Source organism: Chiloscyllium punctatum, chromosome 12 (assembly GCF_047496795.1).
Source record: "Chiloscyllium punctatum isolate Juve2018m chromosome 12, sChiPun1.3, whole genome shotgun sequence".
In the NCBI taxonomy this organism is placed as follows: Eukaryota; Metazoa; Chordata; class Chondrichthyes; order Orectolobiformes; family Hemiscylliidae; genus Chiloscyllium; species Chiloscyllium punctatum.
The window spans coordinates 12456956-12469811 of record NC_092750.1 but is presented as its reverse complement, the minus strand read 5'-3'; the positions used below and the strand labels follow the sequence as shown (position 1 = coordinate 12469811).

General features: G+C 45.3%; 1 protein-coding gene across 4 annotated transcripts in view; it reads left to right on the top strand.

The window, feature by feature from the left end:
- Positions 1-2676: 2676 nt before the first annotated feature.
- The window catches only part of LOC140483601 (high mobility group protein HMG-I/HMG-Y-like), a 254191-nt gene continuing 244011 nt past the window's right edge, over positions 2677-12856 (top strand). For 2 of the 4 annotated variants that reach the window (XM_072581857.1, XM_072581856.1), the window contains exon 1: positions 2858-3014. The gene's annotated coding sequence lies outside the window, so the exon portion shown is untranslated. Of the gene's footprint in view, positions 2808-2857; positions 3015-3960; positions 4009-12856 lie in introns of those variants that run through there. The other 2 variants (XR_011962008.1, XR_011962009.1) reach the window with 2 other exon arrangements.

The following is a 12856-nucleotide window of genomic DNA, read 5'->3' as shown; positions in this document are numbered from 1 at the left end:
TCTAAACCCACGACCACTTCCATCTAGTAGGACAAGGGCAGCAGATACATGGGAACACCACGATCTCTGCAAGTTCCCCTCCAAGCCACTCGCCATGCTGACTTCGAAATATACCGCTGTTCTTTCACAGTTGTTGGGTCAAAATCCTGGAATTCTCTCCCTAATGACATTGTGAGTCAACCCACAGCAAGTGGACTGCAACGATTCAAGAAGGCAGCTCACCACCACCTTCTCAAGACAAATAGGGATGGGCTATTAATGCTGGCCCAGACAGCGACACCCAACTCCCACAATTTAATTTTAAAAAACTAAGGTTCAGCACAGTTGTTCTAACCCAAGTTTCTCACTCTCAAACTGAAAGTTCCATTCTACAGTGTTATGCTTACTGTTCCCTAGGGGATCAAAAGGTTGAAGCTACTACTTAACCTTCATAAAACCAATGTACATGCCAATTATCTGCTTTGCAATTAAGATCAATGAGAATGTGGCATCCCTTGCAAATCATTCATAGTGTCGGAATGGACCATTCATCCCAAAATGTCCATACTGATTCTCCGAAGAGCACCCACCCAAACTCGCCTCCCTTATCCTATCCCTGTAACCCTGCATTTCCCATGGCTAACCCATCAAACCTACATCTACTTGATCACTATGGGCACATTAGCATGGCCAATCCACCTACCCTGCGCATCTTTGGACTGTGGGAGGAAACCAGAGCAACCCCATGCAGACACGGGGAGAATGTGCAAACTCCACACAGACATTTGCCTGAGGCTGGCATCGAACCCGGGTCCCTAGTGCTGTGAGATAGCAATGCTAACCACTGAACCACCATGCCCCCCCCCCCCCCCCCCCCATTTGTAAATGTAAATTCAAGATCATGTTTCTACTGAGGAAATATATTGAGGAAATCTTTGAACTTGGCAAGGGCAATTAGTACAAGATAATACATGGCTTGGAAAGGGTGGACACTAGGAAATTGTTTCCGTTAGGTGAGGAGACTAGGACCCGTGGACACAGCCTTAGAATTAGAGGGGGTAAATTCAGAACAGAAATGTGGAGACATTTCTTCAGCCAGAGAGTGGTGGGCCTGTGGAATTCATTGCCGCAGAGTGCAGTGGAGGCCGGGATGCTAAATGTCTTCAAGGCAGAGATTGATAGATTCTTGTTGTCTCGGGGAATTAAGGGCTACGGGGAGAATGCGGGTAAGTGGAGTTGAAGTGCCCATCAGCCATGATTGAATGGCAGAGTGGACTTGATGGGCCGAATGGCCTTACTTCCACTCCTATGTCTTATGGTCTTATGGTCTTATGGATGAAAACAGTAGTATTTGGGCTGCACAGTTTATACAGAAAGGTTTTCAGAAAGACTAACGGGGCTGGATGGGCTGCAACTTATTTCACTTGAGCATCAGAAGCTGAGGGATGACCTTACAGAGTTTATACAATCATGAGGGACATGGATAAAGTGAATTGTGGATAAGGTATTTTCCCCAGGGTAGGGAAGGTCAAAATTAGCGGGTATACGTTTAAGGCGAGAGGAGAAAGATTTAAAAGGGACCTGAGGGGCAACGTTTTCACACAGAGGGTAGTGCGCATGTGGAATGAACTGACGGAGGAATTTTGATTTGATTTGATCTGGTTTATTGTTGTCACATGTACCTAAGTATAGTGAAAAGTTTTGTTTTGCAAGCAGTAGAGGCAGATCTTAGCAAACAAAAATCTTCGGGTGATTGAACAGAGCAAGGAGCACAAAGTTACTGCTGCACAGGATGTACACAAAAAGGAAGATCAACATGAGGTTTGAGATTTGAGAGGTCCATTCAGGAGTCTAATAACAAAGGGGGAAGAAGGTGTTCTTGAATCTGTTGCTGTGTGTGTTTAAGCTTTTGCATCTTCCACCGAACAGAAGGGATTGAAAGGGAGTATAACCAGGATGGGGTGGGGTCTTTGATGATATTGGCTGCCTTCCTGAGGCAGGGAGAAGTGTAGGTGGGGTCAATGATTGGTTTGCGTGACATTCTGGGCTGTGTTCACAACTTTCTGTATTTCTTTCGTCCTGAGCAGAGCAGTTACCGTACCAAGACATGATGCACTCAGATAGAATGGTAGATGCAGGTACAATTACAACATTGAAAAGACATTTGGACAGGCACATGAAAGGGTGATCAGCACGATAAGTTGGACCGAAGGTTCTGTTTCTGTGCTGCATGATTCTACGACTCTATGTGTTTGCAAAGAGCAAAAGACACCCCGTCTAAAAACTCAATCACGAGTTGGCGATTGGAGGGGATACGGTGAAGAGGCTCTTTCTTTGAGAGAGGAAGGTGGGCTGGTGGGCCTGTCCCTTCATTTTCAAAGCAGGAAATCTCTTTCTATAGAGAAAAGAACGCATGAACCGTTGGGACAGATGTGACAATTGCATCATCTCACACCAGCTTAGGAGTTTAAAAAATGTTCGCAAGCGATTTATTTTATAATCAAACTGCAGTGTTCTCCTTTAAAACGGAACACCATTGGACACTGCCACTTGAAAAGGTCATATGTGTATTTCCCCTTTAAGGGCCCCAGTTAGTAACTTCCAAATACCAATTTGAGTCCAGATCTCTATTTTTGCCCACGAAATGTCAATCAAGGGCGGTGCAGGGGGCGGGGAACCTCTGCTACAACTGCTTTTTAAACTATGCTTTAATACCATAACTATGTTATGTATTTGGCAGCGAGTGTGTGAGTGTGAATTGAGAGAGTTAAACGCCTGTAGACTCAATGATGACCGCAGTACAGTGAATTGAGCGCAGTGATCATCGAGTGAGGAACTGATTCATATTTTCTACATTTTATACGGAGATCTCACCCCCCCCCCCCCCCCCAACCTTCCTTTCTCCCCAGCCTCCCACCAACCTTCCCTCCCTCCTCTCTCTCTCTCTCCTTCTTCTCACTTGGAGCTGCGGCGTCTCCGCTTGTTGCTGGACTTAGTGGAATTTTTCCAGGCTGTGCAAACTTAAGGACAAATCGGTGCGTTATTTAATTTGGTGCTGATGGTAATTCTCATTTTGCAAAAAAAAATAAGGAAGGGGATGATTTTTAATAGGCGGCATTCCCAGTACTTGCTAGCTGTTTCAGATGGGAGAGATGCAACTGTTTTTGAAGATGTTGCTAACACTCTCTGTAATCACAAACTGAATTTGTGTGTGTGTGTGTGTGTGTATCACTCACTCAGGTCGATTTGTTTGTCTTTTTAAAATGTGTTTACATCATGTCAGCCTTGTCTTTCTTTCTTACCTTTAAAAAGTCAATCGCCAATATTGATGTTTATGGTCGCTGCTAGCTGGATAGTGTCTTTGTTTTGGCAGGATACAAGTGAATGAGTTTCAAATGCAAAAAGTTGAATGAAAAATTACAATTTTTATCAGCTGGTGTTGAGTGAAGTATTTTTGGCTCGTTGGTATCACCACAGTTTATGGCTATTTTAATAATAATTAATGCATGTTGTAGATCTTGATTAATTCAACATTTGCATGCATTACTTGCGATGGTGTATGTGGAATAAATCATGCATTTTGTTACGATTTGGTCTGTTTTAAAATAAAATGTTTTGTTGAGTGTTTTTTTTAAGGGGAACTTTATTTTTGGTTTAAAATGTTGTTTAAATGGCACTTAGCTCCCCTTTCCTGCTAAGTGCACCAGTGCGTAGTCTCTAACTTAGACAAGAGTGTTCAGATGTTTGTCATTGATGCACACAGTTGGTTACATTCCAGCTTTCAAAGTTTAATTCGCCTGATTCAGACTGAGTTTTGCACAGAACTCTCTCGCCCTCTTTTCCGCCGAAGGAGTCAGCGGGATTGTGTGTGTGTGAGTGTGTGTGCCGGGAGTTTAATTGCTAGTGGCGCGGTTTTTTCTGTGTTTTCACTGGGGCAACTTGCAGAGTTGATTCAAAGCGAGCGTTAGCGGCAGACGGGGGCCAGGGTAGATGCTTCCGGAAGCTTGTGTTCACTTGCAGACCAGTTGTGTGCGTATACTTAAAATACTATTCCTCAATTTTATTTTTAGGTTGGGAGGGGGAAGGAATACCTGCCTTCAAAGCATTGCACTTTTGTTTTAATTCCCCCCTATATGGTATTAAGTGCCAATTGCCAACTGACTTTTAGCCAGCGATGGAACCACCCTCGTGCTAGTTTTGCAAAATTGACTTTCAAGCGATTTGAGGTTCTGCTGGAGGGTTTATGCTCTCCCTAGAAGAGTTTGCTAGTTTGTAAGGAATAAGTGGTTCAAAGGGAAAGGGAACCGTGGGCCATGTGCATGAATATAGTCAATTTAAAACTGCATCTTCTATTAAGAGAGCTCCAAGACCAGAAGCAATGTTTTGTTGTTTGGGGGTGGGGAGAGGGAATTGGGAGGGGGGGGGGGGGGGGGGAAATAAAACCTCCTGTGGTATACCCCTCCTCCTCCTCAGAAACAAAATTTGTGCCAATGGGTGTTTTAATTGCAATCTGAATGCTTAATCCTCTCGATTCCCGTGTCAGAGAGCAAGGTTAGAGTTGCTTCAGGCAAATGTGTGTTTGTCATTTACCGGAGTGGTTTGCGCGTTTTGACTCAGTACCACACTTGATGATCAGAACTAAACTCTGAAACCGTGGAAAAATCGTAGTTGCAAGTCGTCAGTCATTCATCCCCGGGTCACCTTTTTTTGTGTGTGTGTGTGTGTGTGGTGGGGGGGTGGAAAGGGACAGATTATTTTCTTCCAAGAATTACAGTACACCTCCTGTGAAAAAAAATGCCTGTATCTTACTCATTTCCGGGACTGACCGAAATCGTTTTTTTTAATCTTGGTGCTCCCCTCCAGTAACCTGGCCAAACGCAAACTGCCTGGAATTCCCATGAATTTGTCTCCCATGGCATTCTTGGGATTCCAGAAGGTTTAGTCGAGGGAGGTGAGGTAGGCTTTTATATTAAAGAAAAATGGAGCATCACAGCTAATTGATGGTGATAGAGGCTTTTTTTCTTCCTAAGATAAAATCTCTCTTAGAGATTTGTGCATCTATTAGTAAAGGTTTGAAAGAAAGAGGCGAGTTTGCAACATGTTTTGAGCATCATTTGTAGATCTGAACCTTTTCATGTGAATGAAGACGTCTTGGTAACAATCAGTTTTGAAATGATGGGCTAATTCTCTTCCAAGCTGGTGTCTAATGTGAAAAACTGTGCAAAAACACATTTTAATTTCCAGAAGAGAAGGCAGAGGTTTGGTGGTTAGTGGTAAAATCTCTGGGCTAGTAACCCAGAGTCTCAGGCTAATGTTCCGACGATGTGGGTTCCATTGAATTCAGTAAAACAAAAATCTAGAATTGCAGCTGTTCTAATGATCACCATGTAACAATTGGCTGTTGTAAATACCCATCTCATGGCTTTAGGGAAGGAAATCTGCCTTCCTTACCTGGTCTGGCCTACACGTGACTCCTGACCCACAGCAAAGTCCCTTAGCTGTAATTCAAGATGGAAAATAAATGCTGTCATGTTTCCCATGACAGAATACAAAATAATCCAAACTACAGCTGGAGATCTGAAGTTAAACCAGAAAGTGCGGGAGAAATTCAACAGCGTCTGGCAGTTTCTGTGGAGAGAGTTAACGTTTGAGTCCCCCCAAAAAAACCCTGGCATTTGAACGATTGGGTGTGCAAGAGGGGTAAAAACACTTGCCCCATGATAATAGTTCACAGCACAAGGTAATAACAGTGGGATTTCATAGGTTGTTCTTATGATGCAACAGCAGTTTCCCACTTTTACAAATAAAATGAAGAACTGTAGACACTGGAAATCTATAATCAATAAAAACAGAAATTGCTGGAGAAACTCTTCAGGGCTGGTATCATCTATGGAGTGAAAGCAGTTAGCATTTTGAGACTGATGATACTCCTTCAGAATGACCCACCATTAAACTGCGTCCAGTTCTGGTTGCCCTATTGTAAGATGTGGATGCTTTGGAGAGGGTTCAGAGGAGGTTTCCCAGGATGCTGCCTGGACTGGAGGGTTTATCTTATGAAGAGAGATTGACTGAGCTCGGACTTTTTTCGTTGGAGAAAAGGTGGAGAAGAGGGGACCTAACTGAGGTATACAAGATAATGAGAGGCATAGATAGAGTCGATAGCCAGAGATTATTTCCCAGGGCAGAATAGACTAACACGAGGGGTCATAGTTTTAAGCTAGTTGGAGGAAAGTATAGAGGGGATGTCAGAGGCGGGTTCTTTACACAGAGAGTTGTGAGAGCATGGAATGCATTGCCAGCAGCAGTTGTGGAGACAGGGTCATTGGGGACATTTAAGAGACTCCTGGACATGCATGTGGTCACAGAAATTTGAGGGTGCATACATGAGGATCAGTGGTCGGCACAACATTGTGGGCTGAAGGGCCTGTTCTGTGCTGTACTGTTTTATGTTCTATGTAAACTTTGTTTTTGATTGACACTTAGAATGCTGCGAACTGATCATTTCTAATGGTTAGCAGGGTAAAATCCGACATTTGGTCGATTTCTCAATGCCCTGACATTACAATTTTTAAAAATTTCATTCACAACATTGCTGACTGGGCCAGTATTTATCGTCCATCCCTAGTTGTCCTTGAGAAGGTGGTAGTGAGCTGCTGCAGTCCATGTGCTGTAGGTGGACCCCCACAACACCATTACGGAGGGACTTTCAGAATTTTGACCCAGCGACAGTGAATGAACAGTGACCTATTTCCAAGTCAGAATAGTAAGTGGCTTGGAGGGGAATTTGCAGGTGATGGTGTTTCCATGTATTACTGCCCTTATGAATTTAGACAGAAAGTGTTGCCTAAGAATCCTAGTTGAACCTCTGTAGTGCGTCTTGTAGATGGTACACACTGCTGCGACTGAGCACTGGTGGTGGAGGGGTTGAATGTTTGCGGATGTATGCTGGTGGAGGGGTTGAATGTTGGCGGATGTGTGGTGGTGGAGGGGTTGAATGTTTGCGGATGTATGCTGGTGGAGGGGTTGAATGTTGGCGGATGTATGCTGGTGGAGGGGTTGAATGTTTGCGGATGTATGCTGGTGGAGGGGTTGAATGTTTGCGGATGTATGCTGGTGGAGGGGTTGAATGTTGGCGGATGTATGCTGGTGGAGGGGTTGAATGTTTGCGGATGTATGCTGGTGGAGGGGTTGAATGTTGGCGGATGTATGCTGGTGGAGGGGTTGAATGTTTGCGGATGTATGCTGGTGGAGGGGTTGAATGTTTGCGGATGTATGCTGGTGGAGGGGTTGAATGTTTGTGGATGTATGCTGGTGGAGGGGTTGAATGTTTGCGGATGTATGCTGGTGGAGGGGTTGAATGTTGGCGGATGTGTGGTGGTGGAGGGGTTGAATGTTTGTGGATGTATGCTGGTGGAGGGATTGAATGTTTGCGGATGTATGCTGGTGGAGGGGTTGAATGTTTGCGGATGTATGCTGGTGGAGGGGTTGAATGTTGGCACCCATTCAACTGGATGGGTGCCAGTCAAGCAGCTGCTTTGACCTGGATGGTGAGGAGGCTCTTGAGTTGGAGCTGCACCCATCCAGGCAACTGGGGGGGGCGGGAGTACTCCATCACATTCCTGTCTTGTAGACAGTGAACAGGAAACCCATTCCCTGGATGAACCACAGAGCAACCAAAAGCTTTAAAGAAGGGAGCATTTTAGGAAGTTTATATAAAACTACAAAACAAAAAAAAATGCTTTTGAATAATTTGCATTCCTGGTGCTTGGCTCAATGTTCTCAATGCTTTGTTGTCTTTGTATTTGTTCATTCCCAGGAATTTCTCAGAGCGCATGAACTAATCCCGAGAGCTGGACATTTCATTGGGTCCCAGCAGAGGGAGTAGTCACTTCTACTTAGTGTCTGGTTGAGAAGGGGAGCGAGTGACACGTAGTTTTTGCAGCCAAACATTTGGTGGAGTTTTGTTTGTGTTAAAGCAATATGTTTTGCGGTCTGCGCCGTGGAAAGGTTAATTACGAGTTTTCACAAATAAACTGCCGCAGTTCATGAACTCGTGCCTGAGCATCTCTTTTTTGGGAAGCTGAGAGTTTCTGCCTGTGGGACGGGGAGGGAGGGAGAGGGGGTTTGAGGCGCAGGGACAGGTTCTGACTCGTCATGGTATCACCGTTCCGAGGGAAGCCAGTGGAACGAATTTGGAAATGTAAGCGGTTAGCTCCCAAATCCGTTTCTGCCCGTTTCCCGCGATCTCTCACGATGTCAGCTGGCCCAGAGTCGTATTTAATTTTGCACGCTATTTGGAAAGATGTGATTTTAAAGGTTTATTTTTTTTTGGGGGGGGGGGGGGTTTCTTAAAATCAGCAGAAGTTGAAAGGCTACAGATTTTAAACTGAATTTCAAAGGCTTCATTAGGTTAACATTTGAGCAAGTGCTTTTTTAAGCTCAGGACGGACAAGAAACAGTTATGTTACGGTGATGGATTGCGAGGAAGGTTAGACTTTTGGGTTAAGCGCAATTTTCGGTGCACTCGCTTTTCCCTTCAGATGTTGCTCTGTCTCTCTGCAGACTTAATTATCATTTTAAAACGCTTTAGGCGGTGAAGACTCAGGAAATCAGGATCAGACACGGGATCAGGGAAGTCTTCCTTCAGTTTGTTGCAAGCTGTTTGGAAACTGGTCCTCTTGTTTGTCCTCCCGAGTTCACCAATCTGCTCACAGCTGCAAACATCGGACTCGTTGCAATCTCCCGTCGCTTACTTTTGAAACTTCCCACCCGTTGGACCCGCAGCTGAACATTTGGGGGGAGGTTCCGAGAGAGATCTCCAGTTCCTGGTGGACCCTGTGGGCTCCCTCCAGTCTCACCCCGTGAGGCCTCATTGTGTGACCCAACCTCCAGCCAGATCGCCCCCAAATTTGTTCCAGCTCCAGAACAAGGAGGTAGTGGCAAGATTATGTCACTGAGCGAGTATTGTCGACCCCCCCCCCCCCCCCCCCAGGTTAATGTTTAGGGGACCTAGGGTCAAATCCCACCATGGCATATAGTGACTGTTGAATTCTGCCAAGAATATAGAATGCAACCTGACCTCATGATAAATGAAAGTCACCATTGTCTTACCAGACCATAGGATTGCTCCCTGATTACAGAGAGAGACAAACGGTGGTGGTTTAACCTGAGGGTCACCACACCTCAGGGGAGCAGAGAGGTTGACTATAAGACATCGGAGCAGAAGTTAGGCCATTCAGCCCGTCGAGTCTGCTCTATCATTCATTCGTGGCTGATACTTTTCTCAGTCAAAGAGTGTGGCGCTGGAAAAGCACAGCAGGTCAGGCAGCATCCGAGGAGCAGAAGGGTCGACATTTCGGGCATAAGCCTTTCATCAGGAATGTGGTGGGGGGGGGGGGGGAGAAGGGGGGCAAGGTGGGGTGAGAGATAAATGCAAGGGGTTTGGGGCGGGGGGTAGGTATTTGGGAATGTGATGGGTGGATGCAGATGGGGCGGGGGGTAGGTATTTGGGAATGTGATGGGTGGATGCAGATGGGGCGGGGGGGTAGGTATTTGGGAATGTGATGGGTGGATGCAGATGGGGCGGGGGGTAGGTATTTGGGAATGTGATGGGTGGATGCAGATGGGGCGGGGGGGTGCGGGTGATGGTGATAGGTCAGAGGGGGGGAGGGTTGACCGGATAGGTGGGAAGGAAGATAGACAGGTAGGACAGGTCAAGAGGGCAGTGCCGAGTTGAAAGGTCAGATCTGGGATGAAGTGGGGGGAGTGGAGATGAGGGAACTGGTGAAATCAACATTGATCCCGTGTGGTTGGAGAATTCCAAGGCGGAAGATGGAGCATTCCTCCCCCAAGCGTCGGGTGGCTAGAATTTGGTGGTGGATAAGTTTCTCAACCCTATTCTCCCATTTTCTCCCCGTAACCCTTAATCCCCTTGATAGTCAAGAACCTGTCTATCTCTGTCTTAAATACCCTCAGTGACCTGGCCTCCACAGCCTTCGGTGGTAGTGAATTCCATAGATTCACTGCTCTCTGGCTGAAGAAGTTTCTCCCTATCCCCATTGAGAAGGAGAGTGCTTCATAGTAACCTCAGCTGGTGTCGGAGTTGAACCCACGCTGTTGGCATCTGTCTGCGTTGCAAACCATCTATGCAGCTAACCAACCCCCGATGATAATGTAACTGTCCATTGTTACGAAACCCAATGTGTTCCAATAAATGCTGGCCTAGCCAATGGCACCCATATTCCATTAACAAATTAACCAAAAGCCATTTGGTGTCAGTTGTAAAGTAATGCTTCAATGGGGTTGTACTGTCTTAATCAATGGGCAGTAGCTCCTGATTATCTTTGCTGCGGTGTAGGAGTAATAATGAGCCAAGGATGAAACGTACAATTTCGAGGGTACTTTTACAATGAGTGCCGAGGGGATGTTCCTTCCTGTGGAGGACTTGAGGACACTCAGTAGTGTCTCTTATTTTAAGATGAAGATGAGTCTTTTCTCCTTAAGGGGGGGGGCTTATTAATCTGTAGACAAATCTGCCTCTAATTATCTCCCCCCCCCAAGTGAACCTGCTCCATGTGTTCATGACAACGACTCCCACACGTGGAGCTCATGCAGCGACATGCTTTGTAGTTCAAAGGGAAAGTCGCCCTTTTGCCCCCAGAGACCAAGGCAGACTCATTCACCGAGTGCCCTTACAGAATTGTTACAACGCAGATGGTGGCCATTTGACCCATCGCATCTTCCCTGGCTCCTTGAATGCACAGCTCACTTGCTGCTATTCTCTTGTTAGTGAAGGTGAGTTAGATTTCTTGATTGACAAGTGAATTTTGGGGTGTTGGGCATATGGGGGTGAGCCTAGAAAGTGGAGCTGGTACCACAACAGCAGTAACCATGCTCTTATCCAAATGCAGTGCAGGTTCATGGGGCCGAATGGTCTCCTCTTGCTCTCAATTCTTGTGGAATGGGGCTCAGGAGGAGTAGATAATTAGTGAGTAGGTCAGAAAGTAATGCTTCAAGCAAAAAGTAGTGAACAAATATAAGGCGGTAATGTTTGGCGGAAACAGTAATGAAACCTCATGCTCCTTAGGGGAAGAAGTATTTGTATGAGATTAAGAAGTTGTGGGATTGGGGGCAGCAGAAACATATCATTAAAATTTGTAACACTGGGTAATAACGCCATTCAACAAAAACACAGAGAAAGCAAGGGGGTCCATTTCCAATGGGATAGAAGTGAAAAGCAGAGCAGTTATGGTCAACTTGTATAGAACCTTGGTCAGACCACACCTGGGTTATTGCCAACAGATCGGATCTCCAAACAGGAACGTTAACATACTGGAGAAGTTGTGAAATGGATTCATAAAGCTAATCCCAGGTTATACAGATCAGGAAAGATTGAATTTGCAGTGGCAGTTTACTCTAGATCTGAAAGGTGACAAATTAGAAATTTATTTTTTAAGTTGTAAAAGGATTTGATATTTAACCATGAAAGATGTGAGGTGATGCATTCTGGGAAGGTCAGCAAAGCCAGTGGGTACATGACGGATGGTAAGACCCTGGGAAGTACAGAGGATCTGAGAGACCTTGGTGTGCATGTCTGTAGATCCTCAAAGGCAGCAGGGCAGGTAGATAAAGTGGTTAAGGAAGTATAAGGTATACTTGCCTTTATTAGCCAAGATGCGGAGGTGCCAGTGTCGGACTGGGGTGGACAAAGTTAAAACTCACACACCAGGTTATAGTCCAACAGGTTTATTGGAAAGTACAAGCTTTCAGAGTGCTACTTTTTCATCAGGTACCTAGTGGGGCAGAATCATAGGACACAGAATTTACAGTAAAAGATAAATGGTTCTGTGTCCTATGATTCTGCTCCACTAGCTGCCTGTGGACGGAGCAGCACTCCAAAAGCTTGTACATTCCAATAAACCTGTTGGACTATAACCTGGTGTTGTGTGAGTTTTAACTTTATTAGTCAAGGCCTTGAATACAAGAGCAAGGAGGTTAGGATGGAGTTGTATATCACATCAGTTAGGTTGTAGCTGGAATGTTGTGTGCAGGTCTGGTCACCACATGATAGAGAGGATGTTATTCCTCATAAGAGAGTTTATATGAGATTCATGAAGATGTTGCCTGGGTTGGAGTGTTTCAGCTGTTAAGAGGTTAGATAGGCTGGGGTTGTTTTCTTCAGAGATTCCTGAAGACGGGCTCATGCCCGAAACGTCGATTCTCCTGCTCCTCGGATGCTGCCTGACCTGCTGCGCTTTTCCAGCAACACATTTTCAGCTCTTGTTTTCTTCAGAGCAGAGAAGGCTGAAGGGGACCTGATTTGAGGTTTACAAAATATTGAGGGGTATAGGTAAGGTAGATAGGAAGAAATATTTTCCCATTAGTAGAGGGATCAATACTGAGAGTGAGGGGGTGGGTTTGGCACAGTTTCAGGTGAAGGAGCAAGAGGTATGGAGAGGATTCGTGGAAGAACTGTTTTTAACGAGAGGGTCGTGGGAACCTGGAATTCGCTGCTTGAAAGGATAATAGAGGCAGTAACCCTCAAGACATTTAAGAAATATTTAGACAAGCACTTGAAATGCCATTGCATATGGGACTACAGATCGAGTGCTGGAAAATGAGACTAGAACAGAGAGATGCTTAATGATCAGTGTAGACAGTTAGCTGAAGGGCCTTTGTCTATGTTGTAAACATTTTATGATGGGGTAAATGTAAAAGAAAAATTCCACTTGTGGTATTTCCCCAAATTACCACAACTAGTACTTTGTGGTATTTGACACCTCTGCCAGCCCTTGGTGTTGGATGAGGATCGTTTGATATAGTTCTCTATCACTGATCCTCCATTTGTCATCGAGTGATTAATGGTAGAGAATGCACC